We start from the raw sequence: 22,598 nt of genomic DNA on the forward strand, positions 1-22,598 counted from the left end.
GAGACTGTGTGAATAAGGCCTTCATGGTAGAATATCTGCTATGAAACCACTGCTAAGGACAGGCAACAAGCAGAAGAGACTTGTTTGGGCTAAAGAACACAAGGAATGGACATTTGACCAGTGGAAATCTGTGCTTTGGTCTGATGAGTCCAAATTTGAGATCTTTGGTTCCAACCACCGTGTCTTTGTGCGACGCAGAAAAGGTGAACGGATGGTCTTTACATGCCTGGTTCCCACAGTGAAGCATGGAGGAGGAGGTGTGATGGTGTGGGGGTGCTTTGCTGGTGACACTGTTGGGGATTTATTCAAAATTGAAGGCATACTGAACCAGCATGGCTATCACAGCATCTTGCAGCGGGATGCTATTCCATCCGGTTTGCGTTTAGTTGGACCATCATTTATTTTTCAACAGGACAATGACCCCAAACACACCTCCAGGCTGTGTAAGGGCTATTTGACCATGAAGGAGAGTGATGGGGTGCTGCGCCAGATGACCTGGCCTCCACAGTCACCGTACCTGAACCCAATCGAGATGGTTTGGGGTGAGCTGGACCGCAGAGTTAAGGCAAAAGGGCCAACAAGTGCTAAGCATCTCTGGGAACTCCTTCAAGACTGTTGGAAGACCATTTTAGATGACTACCTCTTGAAGCTCATCAAGAGAATGCCAAGAGTGTGTAAAGCAGTAATCAAAGCAAAAGGTGGCTACTTTGAAGAACCTAGAATATCACATATTTTCAGTTGTTTCACACTTTTTTGTTATGTATATAATTCCACATGTGTTAATTCATAGTTTTGATGCCTTCAGTGTGAATCTACAATTTTCATAGTCATGAAAATAAAGAAAACTCTTTGAATGAGAAGGTGTGTCCAAACTTTTGGTCTGTACTGTATATAAAAAATTTTTTTTTGCTTTTTTTTTAGCTCGCTTACATAAAAATGTGTTGTGAGATTTTACATTGAAACTTATATAAATAGTCAAAATCGCACATAGCGCCCAACAAGCTTCTTTAACTATAATGGGGTCTGTCTGTTTTCTGTCATGGTGGTTGTCATTTTACCGGACAAAAGAGCACATTAATCAATAATCTGTACAAGTGAATACAGTTGCAAGAAAAAGTATGTGAACCCCTTTGGAATGATATGGATTTCTGCACAAATTGGTCATAAAATGTGATCTGATCTTCATCAATAGACAATCACAGTCTGCTTAAACTAAAAACACACAAAGAATTAAATGTTACCATGTTTTTATTGAACACACCATGTAAACACTCACAGTTCAGGTGGAAAAAGTATGTGAACCCTTGGATTTAATAACTGGTTGAACCTTCTTTGGTAGCAATAATTTCAACCAAACGTTTCCTGTAGTTGCAGATTAGACGTGCACAATGATCAAGAGTAATTCTTGACCTTTCTTCTTTACAGAACTGTTTCAGTTCAGCAATATTCTTGGGATGTCTAGTGTGAATCGCTTTCTTGAGGTCATGCCACAGCATCTCAATCAGGTTCAGGTCAGGACTATGACTGGGCCACTCCAGAAGGCGTATTCTATTTAAGCCATTCTGTTGTTGATTTACTTATATGCTTTGGGTCTTTGTCCTGTTGCAACACCCATCTTTTGCTGAGCTTTAGCTGGTGGACAGATGGCCTTAAGTTCTCCTGCAAAATGTCTTGATAAACTTGGCAATTCATTTTTCCTTCGATGATAGCAATCCGTCCAGGCCCTGACGCAGCAAAGCAGCCCCAAACCATGATGCCCCCACCACCATAATTCACAGTTCAGATGAGGTTTTGATGTTAGTGTGCTGTGCCTCTTTTTCTCCACACATAGTGCTGTGTGTTTCTTCAAAACAACTCAACTTTTGTTTCATCTGTCCACAGAATATTTTGTCAGTACTGCTGTGGAACATCTAGGTGCTCTTGTTCAAATTGTAAATGTGCAGCAATGTTTTTTTCAGACAGCAGTGGCTTCCTCTGTGGTATCCTCCCTTAAAATCCATTGTTGTTTAGTGTTTTACGTATTGTAGATTCGATAACAGGGATGTTAGCATATGCCAGAGACTTTTGTAAGTCTTTAGCTGACACTCTAGGATTCTTCTTCACCTCATTGAGCAGTCTGCGCTGTGCTCTTGCAGTCATCTTTACAGGACGGCCACTCCTAAGGATAGTAGCAGCAGTGCTGAACTTTCTCCATTTATAGACCATTTGTCTTACTGTGGACTGATGAACAGCAAGGCTTTTGGAGATACTTTCATAACCTTTTCCAGCTTTATGCAAGTCAGCAATTCTTAATCGTAGGTCTTCTGAGAGTTTTTTTGTGCGAGGCATCATTTACATTAGGCAATGCTTCTTTTGAAAAGCAAACCCAGAAATGGTGTGTGGTTTTTATAGGGCAGGGCAGCTGTAACTAACACCTCCAATCTCATTGATTGGACTCCAGTTGGCTGACGCCGCACTCCAATTAGCTCTTGGAGATGTCATTAGTTTATTGGTTCACATACTTTTTCCTTCTGCACTGTGAATGTTTACATGGTGTGTTCAATAAAAACTTGGTAACATTTAATTCTTTGTGTGTTATTAGTTTAAGCAGACCGTGATTGTCTATTGTTGTGACTTAGATGAAGGTCAGATCACATCTTATGACCAATTTGTGCAGAAATACATATCATTCCAAAGGGTTCACATACTTTTTCTTGCAACTGTAAATGTTATGAAATTGAATATACTGTTATTACTATTTTATTACCTTTGTACCAGCTATCTAGACTTTTCTTACCTACTTACGGTAGCTGGAGATGCTTGTTCAAGATCTAGAACCTCAAAAATCATGTTCTGCTGTGGGCTCATTAGAATTATTTCTCCACTCATCAGACAGAGCTAAATGAATAAAAATATGAAAAATCAATGCAAATCTAGTTAATATTTAACACAATGATGAAGTTATGGATTTGAAAGACCAACACCACAGTATCTGCATAAAAAGAAAACCTTAGGCCACAGTAAGCATGAACAACCCAGTTCGGACCAAACCAGTCTGAACTTTGCTACTTTTCGGATGGCAGATAAACCCGAATATTTTCAGGTTAATTTCGAACAAAGCTACTACAACGGCACATCTGTTAACGTTCATTTATTTCTCCACACGGTTGAAATATTCTTTTTTTGGGACTTGTTTAATTCAACCAACATATAAGATATCAACACCAATACACAGGCCAGCACACAAAAGTTGCTGTGAGGCATAACAAATTCAGGTCTAAATCAGTTTCCTTTATTTCTGTGTTCATAAACATGTTTCCACTCATTTTTTTTTCTTTTTATTAGGGTTGTTGATTATATTCAAACTAACCAATATGTGATTACTGCGCTAATAACGCCTGTCAGGGGCTGAAGACCTTCCAAGAGGCTGCAAAGTTTGTCAACAAGGACAACTGCGGCATGAACAATGTAATTCCTCTAATACTAATATTTAAAGTAGAACAGATGTTGATGCACATGCAGCAGGGGACCACAGCATAAGAAGATAAGCTGACACATCTTGCTGTCCACCCTGCAGCTGTTGGGGACACACAAAGGAAATCTCCCATGAAGAGAAGGAGGATGATAAAGATAAGGATGTGGAGCTGCCAGGGCACGAGGAGGAGGTGCAGAAGCAAGAAGACGATGATGATGGTGACACTGGCCAAGATACCCAATTGTCTCAGTGGGTGACTGTCAAGGCGGTGAGTGGGGAAAAACCCCCACCATGCAGGGAGCAGGTCACCTCCTAATGCAACTCTGAAATCTCCCTAGACTACTAGTGCATGAGCCGCCTCTGAAGGTAAGGGGGCTCATGCTCACCAACCTAGAACCCTAGGTATCCCTGCCATGCCCTAGGCCTGAAGACAGGGCAGAGACCACCCATTCATCCTTCACCACAGATGAATGGTGTCCCCAGAGGCCCAGTAGCTGGCAGGATGCAAAACTATGGGATAAGCAATACGACAGGTAAGTAACACAGCATCAAAACAAATGCTATCCACACTTACCTGCCGCAGCCGAGATGGAAGTACGGCTCCAGGCTGGGAAGTCCACAGTCTTGCTATTGCTTAAACCCCTGCGGGAAAGCAAGCCCATTTTGGAGCAGGCACACCAACATATAAACCTCCAAACACAGACCACACCAAAACAACATACACCAGGTGGGGGAGGAATGACAGAGACACACCAGAGGGGACACACAGCCAGGGCAAGGTAAACAATATAATAAATAAGGGTGACTCACACAGACACCACATTCAGCCAGAGCGCAAAGCTCCTACACAGACTGACAACCAACAAACTATGACCTCAGGCTCCAACACACCAATATATAAGGAGGAATTAACCCCATGCCAACCAAAACAGGGAAAACACCATATAAAAGGAAAGTTTACGTGCAAACAACAAACTACACGTTGCCACAAGCAATGAGTCTGCACGGCAACCGCGTCACGGTCAAGCACTAAAATGACAGTGACAGTGGCTGAGCAGGAAAGAACTGGTTTTTCGGACACACTGGCCAGAATGGAGACCTGTATGCTTGTTTGCTTACGCAGTGACAGATGTATCATTGACATCAAGAATACGCAGAATGCTAACAAGGGCTAATGACTCTATATATTGAAATAGCCATATATGGAGTTAGGCAGGGGACTCCTAAGCAGAACAGGAATGGATACTGCCCCCTATAAGGGATAATTTTTGGAAGCTTTGTGTGTCTGAACACATAAACGAAAAGAGATAAGTTTTCCTAAACATTATGGAGGGGGTTATATACCAACTTCCAGGGCAATTAGGGCAAACAAAAAAAAAAAAAAAATTCTGCGAATCGGACCCAAAACGAATATCAAGTAGTTTGCTCATCTGTAGGCCACAGCAGATAAAAAGCAGCAGAAGAAGTAAAAAAAAAATCCTGTAAGCTTTCTGTCCAAGTATGAATAAAACTATTGTGAAATAGTATGCCTGTGAAAAGTGCAGGTTGAAAAGCACTGTTTTGTCAATTTAGAGCAATTTCCATTTTTTTTTTTTTGGGGGGGGGGGGGGTAATACCCAATTGGCAAGTTATTCATAAACTATAAAGAATAATAGAGAAATGGTGCAGTCTAGATCCATAACAACATATGTAACAAAATTGTTATTTTATTAGAATACAGACATCCTGGTGCAAAGAAACCTTATGGTCTTCAATATATAAAATATATACATTATATTTGTATGATATAATATAAAGATAAAAATATTACTTGAATGCAGTCAGTGAGGTAATAGGAACAATTTGATTGATAAGAGCAGTGCAATTTTATTTAAATACCTTTTTGTTATCATCTAAAACAGTATTCATGTTTTCTACCCAAACAGCATCGACTGGTCCATCAAATATGCACCATTTTCTGCATTTTGTGTTGCATGTAGCATGACTCCGAAACAAACTAGCCAAAACACCTGAAGAAACAGAAATACAGTTTAATACATTTCCTTTACATGTTTCACCGATATTGAGATATTTAATATTGTGTATTTCAAGCTTCTTTTTCACATTAATGATAATGGGAATGTAAATAGATCCAACTGATATATTTTATGATGCTCTCTGCAAATGTTCAAAAAACCCTTAGCAAAAATAAGAAAATGGAGAAGGAAATATTTTACAGTATCAATGCTTTAGCCTCTGTATATCATGCTGTGGGAGGGGAGAGGGAGCAGCACAGGGAAGCAACACAGCTATAACATCACTCAGGAAAGTTAGAAAGAAAAAATGTGCACTTGCAGAAAGAATGGAAAGGTTATACACATTTTTGATGACACATTCCCTTTAAGTATCCACAAAATCTAAAATTATGTCCATAGTCAATAACTAGTTTTCATGGGATAATTCCAGGTAGCACAAAAAACTGAACCGAATATTACTAAATAACAATTAAAATGGTAATGAAGATGCATTACAAAGATGCTAGGTGTTATATATACTTCTTATACGTAAAGTAAACTTGATCAAGGGTGAACTATGTATTTGGACTGAACAGCCAATGAGGAAAATATAGAAATGTAATGCATCATTTTGACCTCATATGCTATGTCAGGGATCAGCAACCTTTGGCACTCCAGCTGCTGTGAAACTACGACTCCCATCATGCACATGTACTCTGCTGTCCTTATAACTCCCATATAAGTGAAAAGAGGATTCTAGGAGTTGTAGTTTCAGAACAGCTGGGGTGCTGAAGGTTGCTGATCCCTGTTCTATGTAATAAGTAAACGTAGTACAATATATTCTCTCCAACATATCTTCCTATCGAGCCAATAAATGGCTTGATCTTTGTGCCCCCAGTATTCTATCGGTAACTACCATGAATACCTTTTAACCTTAATTTCTCCTTCACACTATAGTTCCAATTCCAGTTTCTATTTTTATTGTATCTTAAAATAATACGAAATTGCATTTTAGAAGCTCAGTATTTTTCACAGAGACACTTAAATTTCATTATTTTTGACAGCAGAATTACAAAATCTCTGGAACAAAACTGTGCTCTTTTATTGCATCACTCTGGCCTGAAGCCTTGGAGTTTATCACAGGAGCAAGATATGCATTGCCTCTCTATGATAAGGGTTATCAGTTCCCTGCAAATATAAACAGATATGTCGCAGTCTGGCATCTGCCAGACACTCATGAATAGTGGAACAATTTACATTTAATTCTCTTTGTCTGTATTCTCCTATGCATGCATATCAAAGAATAGATTGAGCAATTACTATTTGATATTTTGTATTATTCACAGTTAAGACAATGCATGTAATAGATGCTTTTGTTTTAAAGACATACAGACCCACATCACTGCACATATAAATAGAAAGGCAATGTGATGAATCTTTTTGTGTGTGTTTACACTGCATGAAATGGAGATATGGCATGACAGGTAAAAAAATATAAAGTGGACCTGTTCTTCACAAAATTATAATAGTGTTGTATTTACAGAACTAATAAAAGCATGGCTGCACAACATTTCACATGCAAACAATAGATCTGAGAAATGGGGGTCATTCAAAATTAATGTGGTATTATACCTACTAGAAATGAAAAAATAGAAGCTCTTTGCACACATTTTTGATCAAACGTGTGTCGTGCCCATCTAAGAGGCGTCAAGGTGGCTACCACAGATGGGTTCCTAACACTAACAGAACTGCCTCTCTTGGACTTACATAAGTCTACAATGTTCAGGGCGATTACATCAATACGGTTAAAATGGATCCTATATAGCAGCACATGGTAGGTCAACACACCAACAGCGGTCTGCAAATACCACAAAAATATCTGGAAGAAGCCGCTGGGCTTATATAGTTGTCCTGTTGTAGTAGTCAGTGTTTGTCCAATTGTTTTCAATGGTGGCAAACTGCTGAGTATATAGTATATAGAGCTCTGGGTATAAGGTATTTGTTTGAGGGGGTCTCATGTGGGATCCCTGGATGGCTGGGAACTTTCTCTGGCTCTCCTCCTCTTTATACTCATCGTATTTTTGATGTTAGTACTCATTTGACTCACTCCTGACTCATTTGACTCACTCCTGCTATACACAGTGTTATATGGGCTCCAGCTAGTTGTGGACTTGTTACTATATTTTTATAGGATTTGCAGACCGCTGTTGGTGTGTGTGACCTACCTTGTGCTGCTATATAGGATCCATTTTACCGTATTGATGTAATGATTCTATGAGATTTATATGTACATGCGAGGAATATGGATTAATATTTACTGTCAGCCATGTCCTCACACCCCACCATTTGCTGACAGACAGCAGAGGTAGGGAAATCTACAGGATTTCCCTGCTTCAAAGCCCCCAGCCCTGATTGCAATTTGATGCACCTCTTGGCATGATTCAGTGTACATGCAAAATAAGTTTACACCCCCCATGTGCTGACAGATTGCAGAGGTAAGGAACTCCACAGGAGGGCCCTGCTTCAAGGAAAAGTTCACACCTCCATGCACCAGTTTGGAGCCAGCTGAATCTTGCAGGAAAACCCCCCAGCAGGGGGTATCTGCTCTTGCCTTGTTCAATGAGATTTCCTAGACATATTGGCACTTACCTCTCATAAGGAATTATGAATCACCTGGCCATCGCAGGCGCAAACCGGATACATATTTGTGTCCCGGTGGCCACGAGGTATGGTCCCATGGTCTTTGTTTACTTGTACCCAGTCAGGGTAGGGAGATACCCATATCTCCCCATAGAAACCACATACCGGTTTCAGGTTTGGGCTCTACTTGTAGCCGGAACCCAGTCAGGTCCATTAGTCCCAGAACCATCTCCCTATGACCCTCTGGTCTGGAGCTATGAACCCTAAAGGGTTTTGTGGGTCATATGCGGTCAGCCCAGAAGAGGGGGAGTTGACCCCTCCCTGAGGCAGGGAGGGGATGGGCCGGCTACAGGTTAAAAGCCTGGTGCCAGCAAGTAGGCGGGGTCTTTCTCTGAAGAGGGGTCACATCCTACACATGTGTTTGTAGGGACCCAGGAAATAGCAGGAGATCACAGCCCCTCGTGTGGACTCCAGCTTAGGACATCACAAGGAACTTTCATCGTACTTGGTAACTTACTTTTACACTGCTTAGCCCAGTTGTACCCATATAATCTGTATCTGTAATCTCAGACCACTGTATATATTGTCTGTGTATATTGTGTCACATCTAGTGTGCTCTTACAGCGATTAAATCTATAATTTAATCTTGTGCTATCTTGTATCTCGATCACGAATCCCCACGTCCGTGTTTTGGCCTAGTTATAAGCTACCACGGGTTGGTTTCTGACCCTATATAATCCTGTTAGCGGACCGGGCTTATATCAAACGAGAAACTGGTGGCAGTTACCCGAGCTGAGTGTTGGCTGTTTTCACTGTGGCAGTGAAAAGGCTCTCCCAGCTTGTTGCCTCTCTGTGCCCGCGTGGACAGGAGGTGTGTGTGTAAACTATACCAGCCTGACCTTACGTGCTCCTCTGGAGGGCGTAACTTCACGTTTTTGGTAAACCCTGTGATCATACAGGGTTTCGTGAGCTCGACGTGGTTGACGTCAGCAGGCACGAGGGGTGGTATTCATCACATACATCTTAGTGTATTGAATTTAATATAGATTGTTCATTTTACTAATTGTGTGTGGCTCTTTTTAGTGTTTATAGGGGTTATGTACCACGCTAATGGCAATTATCTAAGTGTTATAGGAGTTTTGATTATTCAGGGCAATGCAGGAACTAGCTACATTTGTACTCTGTTCAGAATACCCAGGCAGATGGGAGTTGCTTAGTCTAAAAGAGGCGCTACCTTAAATATATACTACAAGAAAATTTTGACTAACACAATCATGACCCCTATTTCTCAGTTCTATTGTTTGCATGTGAAATGTTGTGAAGCCATGCTTTTATTAGTTCTCTATATGCTTGCTTGATGAATATGCACCTGTGACCATGATTGTGTTAGTCTAAATTTTCTTGAAGTATATATTGAGGGTAGCGCCTCGTTTAGACTAAAAAACGCCCATCTGCCTGGGACGTCTAAACAGAGTACAAATGTAGCTGGTTCCTATGTCGCCCTGAATATTGTAGGCTTGATGCCTGGTAGATGGGCCCAACACACATTTTTTAAATAATATGTGATATTATTTTAATTGATATTTAATATAAAGTATGTATTACATTACACACCATTTATAGTAATACACTTGGCAATGAGAGGTCTGTATAAGAACGTGAAGAACTATATTTGAAGTCTACCATATATGACAATGTATAAGTCCATACATTAGTAAAGACATGCCTGTATCTATGGTATAAATGACTGAAAGGGCTGGTCTTCTGATACTTACTCTCACACTCTGTTGAGGGTTGTTGGTTACTGGAGAAGATGAAGAGAAGACACATGGAGTCTTGAGAAGAGGATTCCTGACCTTCAACAATGATACCTCAAGGACTACCAACATTCACTTTTATAACAATTAGAATAAGACTTTTCCTAACCTATTTCTGTAGGTAATCAACTCTTATTAAGACTGAAAATAAATAGCATTATTCATTTTTATATAACTCTTGTTGAATCCTGGTGATGAGTCCTCCAGGTGGTCTTTACTCCAAATAAACATACACTAGATTTGGATAGGATTACCAAATCGGGTTGATATATTTTTCATACATAAATATTTTACATTTGGAGACATATTACATTTGGCAACCTAGTGCAATACTGATACATATTTAAGCTTGAAGAGGAGGAGGAGAGAACTCAAAAAAAATTATCAAGCTTTAATACATCAGAGAATCTAAGAATTTTCTGAAGGAGAACAACAAGTGCCAGATGTATCAAGACATGCTGATGACAGAAGCCCATCCTTGAATCTACTGAGGTTGAGAGTATGGAAATAATACATTCTATTGCTGATAAGAGTAGATTACAATTTGCGTTAAAGCCTTGTAAAAAGTATGATTTGCAGAAGATATGGTTTGATTTATATGCAGAATGTAAAAAGGAAAACAAGAAGATAGACTACTGTAAATGTATTTTAGTCAGAAAAGAGACAGAGAAAATAAGGAATATTTTCCATATGGTAAAGGTCTTTAACAGACTATTGTCAGATAATTGTAATAGTGAAGTTCTAACCACAGATGCTGCAATCTGTAAAGATGCATCTACTGAGGGTGGAAATGGCAATAAAGTAGAGGAAAGTAAGAATAATGAGAATTTGAGAACTCAGCAGAATGAGATAAAACACATATGTATGATCTCTGATGAAGGTGACCATAACCTTATAAATGAGGAAGGGTCAGTACAACAAGAGAAGACATTGCAGATCTCTGCTGAAGGTGACCTTGTGTCAGTAGACAATGACAGGTCTGTACACCAGCATACATTGCATATCAAAGAGGTCAGCTTACAATTAAAATTGCAGAAGCAATTAATGAAAATATGCAAAGAAATCCCCACTTATGATGCAAACCTTCATGTGTGCAGGAATTATGAGATTTGTGAGAGCCACGCAGACAGATTTGAATGATCAAATGAACAAAGGAATAGATTATTTAGATTGTGGCTTCCTGTGAATCTTTCTAGGAGTCTAGCAATTAAATATGTTAATGATAATGATTCAAAATAATGTATTTTTCATAATGATAAAAAAAGATTAAAAGAGCTGATTTGGTGTACTAGAAGTGACAGCATGCCCACATATGAAATTCTAAGGGAATTAAAAATTGTCAGAAAGGAATTCACATTTGGATTTATGTCCATGTTTGAATGGACATGCAACATGGTTATTGAGAATGCCAAACTTTCACATATCATTCACAAATTTTTTGAGCCTTCTATATTAGTGTTGGCATCAGAGAAAAACATTATTTAAGGCTGCAAAGTTTCTAGACATTATGAGGAAAAATATGAAGCAGTCTCTATCACGTACAAAGGCAGATATAATAATAGACAAAATCAGGCCTAAAAAGACTAAAATATCATATACATGTAAAAAAAGCAAAGATAACATTTATGAGGAACGCAGAAAATCAGGAACGGCCTCCGCTCATGCGTCACTACAGCGTCACATAGGTCAGCCTTGGTGCGTTACGGCGCATGCCCAGTATGCATCCAGTCTCGTGACGCCATCTTGGAGACTGGTAAAATGCCATTCCCCTGTATTCCGACACTAGACCTGTTATAATCCGGATATTGCGACTCAGACCAGTACAGACAGACCTGGAACCAGATCGTCCACATACTATGTCTTGACCACAGCCCACCAACATCACAGAAACCACGATGTGGAGGACAGTGTCAATCAAAACTGTCTGGTTGCGCTCATATCCAAGAGGGCTGTCCTCCAGCAGGTCCCCAGGTGTCACAGGGAGCAGATCTATAATGGGGATAGAAAAAATAGCACCTGCACCATAATGGCCCAAAACTATCCCCCAACGCACACTGCGTCCAGTAGAAAAAATTACATATGTGAAACAACATAATTAAAAAAAAAATTCAAAAAGAACCGCATAGTTATTGGAAATATCACCCTCCCGTGTAGAATAATGCATCCGCTTCATCCATAAGTTCAATCGCAATATCCGGATTTTAACAGGTCTAGTGTCGGAATACAGGTGAATGGCATTTTACCAGTCTCCAAGATGGCGTCCCGAGACTGGATGCATACTGGGCATGCGCCGTAACGCACCAAGGCTGACCTATGTGACGCTGTAGTGACGCATGAGCGGAGGCCGTTCCTGATGATGCTTCGGTGTCCTCCGGCTGCCACTGCCCCCTGATTGATGTTACGCCGCTCCAGTCCAGTGTTATGTGTACAGTGTTCAATGATCGCATAGTTGGGGCCCCTCGCCGTCAATATGTATCTTCCGGATCATCCCTTCGCTCCTCCCTCGGTTAGTTTTTACACTCACCGGACGCATCCACAGACTGTTTACATTCTCTATGTGTCTGTTCTGTGGGTCCGCCCGTTCACGCATGCAAATGTTATACATGTATGCTGGATTGATGTATTTACAGCCAGATGTGCTAATACTTGATGCATGTAATTTTTTCATTTGCCTTACCTGACACCTGTATTATGTATTGTATTATGTTTGTGCAATTGTCACTTTTATAACACGCCCACTGGGTGTGGTGAGATCACATGATTTGATTCAGTCTTTATATCTGCCTTCACCTGATTTGTGGGTGTCACAGAAGGAACCATTTAATTCTAAAGCTTCACTTTTAATATTTATATTTAAAATTAACGACCCATAATGTATAAGAAATATGTAAACAAAAAAAAGAAAATAAAGCAAACATAAATCTATCTCACTTGACTTCATGGATGTAGGAGATCAAGTGATTGATGAATATGGGGCAGTGTCCCTAATGGATTCCCCTACAATTAAGGCCCTGCCTGAAAACGGAATGGCCGCCCCGATAGGGGCGATCCCGTATCTCGTACCTCCTGTAATGCCCTGGAGGACCCTGATACAGGTGACCGATGAAAATGATCCTATGGGGAGACCAGTACTAGTCTACAGGTGTGCCAAAAATAAGAAATGCTTTATTTATACAAATAACACCCCAACCCCCATATAGTAGAGGTAAAAAATGACAAAGACAAAGTGCGATTGTGATGTGTTTGTATAGACAAAACACATCACAATCGCACTTTGTCTTTGTCATTTTTTACCTCTACTATATGGGGGTTGGGGTGTTATTTGTATAAATAAAGCATTTCTTATTTTTGGCACACCTGTAGACTAGTACTGGTCTCCCCATAGGATCATTTTCATCGGTCACCTGTATCAGGGTCCTCCAGGGCATTACAGGAGGTACGAGATACGGGATCGCCCCTATCGGGGCGGCCATTCCGTTTTCAGGCAGGGCCTTAATTGTAGGGGAATCCATTAGGGACACTGCCCCATATTCATCAATCACTTGATCTCCTACATCCATGAAGTCAAGTGAGATAGATTTATGTTTGCTTTATTTTCTTTTTTTTTTGTTTACATATTTCTTATACATTATGGGTCGTTAATTTTAAATATAAATATTAAAAGTGAAGCTTTAGAATTAAATGGTTCCTTCTGTGACACCCGTTTGTAAATTTGACCTAATTCTACTATAATCCCGTGAACAGGGTTGTATGTTCAGTCTGTGAATCCCCTTTCACCTGATTTGTACCTTTGCTTGAGAAAGGCTCAGTTGAGCCGAAACGTTGCACCGTATGGTCGATTAAAAGAAGCTTTTCACTTTTATTCTGCTGGAGTGCCGTCCTTTTTCTGGATATATTGGTTGGGGTAAGAGGTCGATTCCCCAGGAGCGTGCACCCGTTTTTCTCCTAGTGCAGCCAGTGCCGCCATTTTTCCTTTGCATATGTATATATATATATATATATATATATATATACACAATTGCAAGAAAAAGTATGTGACCCCCTTGGAATGATATATGGATTTCTGCACAAATTGGTCATAATTTGTGATCTAATCTTCAACTAAGTCACAACAATAGACAATCAGTCTGCTTAAACTAATAACACACAAAGAATTAAATGTTACCATGTTTTTATAGAACACACCATGTAAACATTCACAGTGTAGGTGGAAAAAGTATGTGAACCCTTGGATTTAATGACTGGTTGAACCTCCTTTGGCAGCAATAACTTCAACCAAACGTTTCCTGTAGTTGCAGATCAGACTTGTACAACGGTCAGGAGTAATTTTTGACCATTCCGCTTTACAGAACTGTTTCAGTTCAGCAATATTTTTGGGATGTCTGGTGTGAATTACTTTCTTGAGGTCATTCCACAGCATCTCAATCGGGTTGATGTCAGGACTCTGACTGGGCCACTCCAGAAGGCGTATTTTCTTCTGTTTAAGCCATTCTGTTGTTGATTTACTTATGTTTTGGGTCGTTGTCCTGTTGCAACACCCATCTTCTGTTGAGCTTTAGCTGGTGGACAGATGGCCTTAAGTTCTCCTGCAAAATGTCTTGATAAACTTGGGAATTCATTTTTCCTTTGATGATAGCAATCTGTTCAGGCCCTGATGCAGCAAAGCAGCCCCAAACCATGAGGCCCCCACCACCATACTTCACAGTTGGAATGAGGTTTTGATGTTGGTGTGCTGTGTCTCTTTTTCTCCACACATAGTGTTGTGTGTTTCTTCCAAACAACTCAACTTAGTTTTTATCTGTCCAAAAAATATTTTGCCAGTACTGCTGTGGAACATCCAGGTGCTCTTGTGCAAACTGTAAACATGCAGCAATGTTTTTTTGGGACAGGAGTGGCTTCCTCTGTGGTATCCTCCCATGAAATCCATTCTTGTTTAGTGTTTTACGTATCGTAGATTTGCTAACAGGGACTGACACTCTAGGATTTTTCTTCACCTCATTGAGCAGTCTGCGCTGGGCTCTTGCAGTCATGTAAAGAAGCAGGAAGGCCTGGTTTGGCGACCAGACCTATTTACGCCCAAAGTTAATGTAGCAAATATACTGATCCCCTCGGGGACAGAGGGGTAAAACTTACCATTTAATAAAGTAGTATCTAAAATAGATGGACACTAGAGGATGAGCCTCTGTAACAAACAACATAGAAGACAGCCCTAAGGCATTAACTGAACATATATGGACAGTATGGGAAATGATGGTATAAAAGAAATCGGAACGTTCTCACCCAATTGTAGATAAAAGGTTCTCTCAGCAGTTGTTGAGGATGGAGACGGACCTGTAGTAGTTAGTAGCCATACTGGAGGGAGATAGGCAGGTGTGCCCCTTCACGTAGGTGGGTGACAGGGTAAATTGACCCTAGACAGCCCTAAGGATGGGACAGGGGCTAGTAAGCCCTACCTATCTACACAAGGAACTTTCCCCGCGTCCCCGTCCGGATACCTGACCCTGTGGGGGCAGAAACCCTAATAAACCCTAAAAAAAGAGAAAGAAAAATGTTTTGCTCCCTACGTGTCACGTTTCAATTCGTGAAAGAAAATCATCAGGGGAGAAAGATTTGGTTGTCACAGGACTATGGAGGGGGCCTGTGCAACCAAAACAAAATGGGGTGATAGAAAAAGGGGTTTGTATGGCTCAATGTCCGCAATTTCAAACGGATGTGTGTATAAAGCCAGTCAGGCTAATAAACACAGGACATGACCATGCCAACAAACTTCTATCACAAAATATATATAGGTGCACCTGTGGGTACCATCTATAGTAGACAGAGAAGTAGCCTCAGGATAATCAATCCGGGGGGGGGGGGGGGGAAGCTGTCAGCAGAGTGTACTCACCGTACTTGTGTCTTTTATGAGTACTCCATGTAGTGCTGATTACCCTGTAACATCCCACTTCCGGACATGTGACTCAGATAGGAGGAAGTCACATGTCCGGTGGAACGCAGGGAAGAAGGCGTGCGCTCCAGGAAGACGCGGCTCGTGATGTGCGGCGCCAGCAGATGACGCCACACAACAGTGAGAAGATCACATGACCAGAGGCTGGTCACGGGGCGCGACGACCCAGAAGGCAACGCCCACCGCCCAGGTCCCGGAGTGGGAGCGATATAAGCAGGGGGCGGTACTGTGTACAGGGCAAAGATGTGAACGCATGGTCAATGCAGAACTACATAATTGCAGGGGGGGGCATAGTTAAAGGGATCCCAAATTAACAAATGATTACATAGGTTAGCCAAACTATTAGAGGCAGGTTCAAGAGCACTGGCTGTAGGAGGGGTATAGCCGGCACACCGAGGATATGGAGATATACAGTATAAGAAAGGAAATAGTACATTAAATATAGCAGCTAAAATTAAGCTGCTCATTAATGCCGAAAGGGGCCATTGTCTTCAGATAGTAGATCCAGCGCAATTCACGCTGCAATATGGCATGGTCCCAATCTCCTCCACGTTTTGGGGGTAAGATGCGGTCAATGCCCATCACGGAGATACGGGCACTCCCGTTATGCTGACTGTGGACATGACGGGAGACAGGGGTATCTTTAGTTTTAGCTATTTTGCTAAGGTGTTCACCGATACGTCTGCGGAGCTCGCGGATGGTTTTTCCTACGTACCCCCTGCCACACTCGCATGATAGGAGGTAAATAACGCCGCGGGTTCTGCAATTGATAAAATGGTGTATGCTGTACTCCCTGCCTGTAGGGACAGGCAATGCAAACACTACATCTGTAGGATCCCTTAACGTTAGATCTAAGCCAGGTTGAGCCTGATGGATTGGGAGGGGTAAATTCACTAGACACAAGTGTGTCACGGAGGCTACGTCCTCGACGGTAGGTGACGTGTGAGTAATCCCCCACCACCTTTCTCAAGTCTGGGTCTAGTTGAAGGATACCCCAGTTCTTCTGGAGGATGTGTTTAATGTCACCGGCAGCCCTATCAAAGGTCATGATAGGGCGGATGGTGTTTGTGGGTGGAGAGATAGTGCAGGGTTTAGGGATGAGGAGAGATGTTCTGTCTGAATGCAGAGCAAATTCAAAAGCTCTCCTTAGGACCTTGTCAGGATACCTGCGCTGGCGGAACCTTGTACGCAGGTCGGCTGCTTGTGTGATGAATTCCCATTTTGTGGAACAATTTCTCCTTAACCTGAGATATTGTCCCTTGGGAATACCCTGCCTAAGTGGGAGAGGATGACTGCTCTCCCACTTAAGCAGGGTATTGGTAGACGTCGGTTTACGATAAATCAACGTCTACAATTGCGGACATTGAGCCATACAATCCCCTTTTTCTATCACCCCATTTTGTTTTGGTTGCACAGGCCCCCTCCATAGTCCTGTGACAACCAAATCTTTCTCCCCTGATGATTTTCTTTCACGAATTGAAACATTACACGTAGGGAGCAAAACATTTTTCTTTCTCTTTTTTAGGGTTTATTAGGGTTTCTGCCCCCACAGGGTCAGGTATCCGGACGGGGACGCTCCTTGCGGGGCAAGTTCCTCGTGTAGATAAGTAGGGCTTACTAGCCCCTGTCCCATTCTTAGGGCTGTCTAGGGTCAATTTACCCTGTCACCCACCTACGTGAAGAGGCACACCTGCCTATCTCCCTCCAGTATGGCTACTAACTACTACAGGTCCGTCTCCATCCTCAACAACCGCTGAGAGAACCTTTTATCTACAATTGGGTGAGAACGTTCCAATTTCTTTTATACCATCGTTTGCCATACTGTGCATATATGTTCAGTTAATGCCTTAGGGCTGTCTTCTATGTTGTTTGTTACAGAGGCTCATCCTCTAGTGTCCATCTATTTTAGATACTGCTCTTGCAGTCATCTTTACAGGATGGCCACTCCTAGGGAGAGTAGCAGCAGTGCTGAACTTTCTCCATTTATACACAATTTGTCTTACCATGGAGTGATGAATAGCAAGGCTTTTGGAGATACTTTTATAACCCTTTCCAGCTTTATGCAAGTCAACAATTCTTATTCGTAGGTCTTCTGAGAGCTCTTTTGTGCGAGGCATCATTCACATAAGACAATGCTTCTTGTAAAAAGCAAACCCAGAACTGGTGTGTGTTTATTATAGGGCAGGGCAGCTGTAACCAACACCTCCAATCTCATCTCATTGCTTGGAGTCCAGTTGGCTGCCATTTCACTCCAATTAACTCTTGGAGATGTTATTAGTCTAGGGGTTCACATACTTTTCCTACCTGCACTGTGAATGTTTATATGGTGTGTTCAATAAAAACATGATAACATTTAATTCTTTGTGTAATATTAGTTTAAGCAGACTGTGATTGTCTATTGTTGTGACTTAGATGAAGATCAGGTCACATTTTATGACCAATTTGTGCAGAAATCCATTTCATTTCAAACTGTTCACATACTATTTCTTGCAACTGTATATATACCCTCAAACTGAACATTTGTAATGTTTTCAAGATTTCTACTTACTGGTAAAGCACTCATGTTTTGCTTATACAGGAGTAATGGTAACAGATGGTCAAGACAGACTCATGTCTCTCAAGAGTTAAAGTCTAAGGATTATAGTCAAATTTAGGTAATTTCAGTCAATAAGTATTAGTATATGGAAGAAAGTATGCAAATACAAGGGCATAATCAAATATTATGTAGTTATCCATTACACAAATGTATGAATCATCTAATCAGGATATGTGAGTATGACATACATGAACTACGTGGTGATCATGGAGTTAATGTAATTGTTATTTGGGATATTTCAGAGAGGTTCCAAATATGGAAGAAGTTAATCCTGGATCACTGATAGGAATTAAAACTCATTAATGGCTATTTAAATATAAAGGTCAACTATATTGGAAATCATTTCAGCTATATGGATTATGTTAATAAATATTTGTTGCTTTTCTAAACAAAGGTTTATATTTACAGTTATATTTTAAAGAAGAAGAATACAATGATATTTAATAGAGTAATATATCATATCTCATGCAGAATATTACTTTATTAAAAAAGGTAAAGATTTTGTTTTATTGTAGAAAGAAATATTTTGTGTGATCAATTAAATGAATCAATATAATTAGTATTTATAAAAAATTCCACAAACATACGCAAAGATATATGACTGAAGGAATAAAGATAAAAAGGTTATACTTACATAAAGGATTTTGTATTAGGATAATATTTTCAATAATATATAAACATCTATATTATGTTTAAATATAATATGGTAACAAATGAATGGTATGGTACACTGTAATAATATGGGTTAGCTATAATCACCAACTTTGGTGTGGTAATTAGGAAAGAAGAAAATATCTTCAATCAAGACTAAAGTCAACAGGAAATGTAATGTTTTCTAGAGACTGTTATATTCATGAAGTCTATAAAAATAAAGACTGATGTGCACAGAGTCCCAGGAAAAGACTTGGAGGTAACAAATCTGTGTTATATTCAGGAATAAAGGTGTGAAGATAGAGGGGACTGGAGAGTGACCCAAGACCTGAAGCACACCTGTCCATAGACAACTCCAGAGGAAAAGTTCCACACAGAAAGGAGGTCTGTGACAGAAGGACTGGCATCCAAAATGGAGAATTGAGCTCAAAGGAGAGCGAGTGCTGAAGAGCTTCAGTAAGTAATTTAGAGTTAGATTAGACATGGTTTCAAGAAGTGAGTTATTTAACGCCTATGGGCCTAGGATGTTTTATTTTTCTGAAAAAGCTGTTCCATTGGATTGCCATAAACACCTCTGTGAAGTTTAGGAATCTGCTACTTGTGATACTAAAGTTAAAAGCTTTGTTAATGGACTACATTCATTTTACTTGATTGTCAACAATCATGCTAAGAGCATGACATTCGTCATATGAGGCTGAATGGACAGTTACTCTAAGTTCCTTATAATTTTCTACCATGTTAAACCTGGTAAGAAAGAAGGGGGATGACAAAGAAGTCACAGCTGTTCACAAGAAGAAGACCAAGGAATTCCTGATAGGCATACAAGTTAAAATCTGTGTCCAGGAAAGCTGTCTCATCACAAAAAGTAAAAGGTGATACATCTTGTACATGAACATCATTGGAAAATATATAATTCAATTTAAGGACTGCACATCATCCACATACAGTTCTATCAATCCTATTATAGACTTTATGTGATTCAAATTTAAGATTAAATAAGTGAAATTACAGTATCAAGATCACGACGAGACCAGAAGAAGATGATGAAGAGAAAAAGATGCCTAATAAGAAAGTAGATTAGTTCCTAAATTTATTTCATTGGTATTCAATCACAGTTTACCATATGTTCAGCAAATATTGTTTTTGTGTTGTCAAATAAATAATTGATGGACAATTAATTAATGTATAAAGAAGAAAAAAGAATGAAGAGTCCAAGAAAATTGTAAAATTTGATGTTGTGGGTTCGAAAAGATTATCTAACCCTTAAGAAGGGGAAATGTTAAATAATATGTGATATAATATTAATTGATATTTAACATAAAGTATGTATTACATTACACACCATTTATAGTAATACACTTGACAGTGGGAGGTCTGCATGGGAACGTCAAGAACTATATTTGAAGTCTACTATATATGCCAATGTATAAGCCCATACATTAGTTAAGACACGCCTGTATTTATGGTATAAATGACTGACAGGGACAGACAAGGGGTGGTCTTCTGACACTCACTCTCACTCTCTGTTGGGGGTTGTTGGTTACTGGAGAAGATGAAGGGAGGACACATGGAGTCTTGAGAAAAGGATTCCTGACCTTTAAAAATGATACCTCAAGGACTTCCAACATTCACTCATGGACAATTAGACTTTTCCTAACCTATTTCTGTAAGTAATCAACTCTTATTAAGACTGAAAATAAATTGCATTATTCATTTTTTTATAAATCTTTTTGAATCTTGGTGATGAGTCCTCCAGGTGGTCTTTTACTCCAAATAAGCATACACTAGATTTGGAGAGGATTACCAAATCAGGTTGATATATTTTTCATACATAAATATTCTACATTTGGAGACATATTACAATGTTTGATAAAAAATGTGTGCAAACAGCTTTATTTTATTTTTTTTCATTTCTAGTAGGTATAAAACCACATTAATTTTGAATGACCCCCATTTCTCAGTTCTATTGTTTGTATGTGAAATGTTGTGCAGCCATGCTTTTATTAGCTCTCTATATGCTTGCTTGATGGATATGCACCTATGACCATGATTGTGTAAGTCTAAATTTTCTTGTAGTGTCTTATATATATCACAATTACTGTACTTGCCTAATTGACTGTTAAACATGCAAACTAAAATATATAATTATCTTTTTCTACTGCTACAAGCAACATCCATCTTCATTTTTAAGTGTCTGGAAAGGTTCTTTAGTTTCATAAAATTCCACTGACATGATCATTTTGAGAAAAAAAAAACTAAAGGCATTCAACAAATAGAAAAAATACAGTCTAAAAAAAATAATAATCTATACAAGCAGATTTTTAGGTTTAGGGTGTTTAGAGGTAGCAGTCAAAACTGGTCTCCCACATAAAAAGACACTATAAAGAGCACATGTTAGGAGAGGGCCATATATCTCAACAGTAGACATATGGATGGCATAGGTTGGGAGGACCAGGGATAACTACCCTGTTTCTCGCCTTTTGGTATCAGTGGACTGGACCTGCATCCTGCCAAGATGGTGAGTTCCCATTTAGTTAGAGTGAGGAGATGACGCATACTCCAGAGCTTCTGCTGATATATGATTCTCCAAAGAGACCAACAAAATTCAGCTTCAAGAAAGCACCTGAGAGACAAGACAGCAGAGTGATCAGCAAAATACTGTTTTACAGACACTGCTGCAAGGTGAAGGACTATGACTCAGAACCCACCACGAGGCTAGATAAAGCTCAAGTCTCAATCTATAGAGCCTTCCAACCTGCCAGTATACCTTCTTAATTGGTGCCAGAAACTGCACTTTAAAGTTGCTGCTACTGTACTGATATACAGCAATTAATATTTTGTACTAAGAAAAAATAGACTGTTATACATTCACTTCTGGCCTGATTCTTCTAACTACATTTACCGATGCCCAGGGAGCAATGGTCTGAGGAAGTATACTGTGACATAGCATCTCATCAGGGCCACTACCACTTCCATCCTCTGTTTTGGAATCTCAGGGGCTCGCTACAAATGTGTTAATGAGTGCGAGGAAAGATGCCCAAAATATTGAAGTACAATTCCACCTATTTCCAAGTGTATAGAAAATACTTTGAAACACCAGAGTCTTTATGGTTCTGTGTTGTGTAGCTGCAGGCAGTGTGTTCCACCATATGGCACCTCCATGTGGCATTGTACTTTCCATATCATGCTTCTATATACATACACAATTTTATACAATATGACTAGTGATGAACAAAGTTAGCTTCGGATCAAAGATCCAAAGGCGCTTCACTTTTAAAACTTCAAATAAATGCTGTACGGAGACCTGACTCCGTACAGCATTAAAATGTACAGCCTCCAATGAGGCAAAGTCAGTTATTTTCGCAAAACTTCGTTGAATAGCTTTGATTTTTAAACTGGAACACCTCTTGAATACTTTGATCCGAGCTTGACTTCAGTTCCGACTAGTACCTCGGAACAGAAGCCGAGTTCAGATCTAAGTTTTAAAGTGTTTTTCCAG

General features: G+C 39.9%; 1 pseudogene; it reads right to left on the minus strand.

Moving 5' to 3' along the window:
* LOC122925882 overlaps window positions 1-22,598 on the minus strand; it is a 2,558,103-nt pseudogene that overhangs the window by 1,263,859 nt on the left and 1,271,646 nt on the right.

The sequence above is a fragment of the Bufo gargarizans genome, chromosome 2 (assembly GCF_014858855.1).
Source record: "Bufo gargarizans isolate SCDJY-AF-19 chromosome 2, ASM1485885v1, whole genome shotgun sequence".
NCBI lineage: Eukaryota > Metazoa > Chordata > Amphibia > Anura > Bufonidae > Bufo > Bufo gargarizans.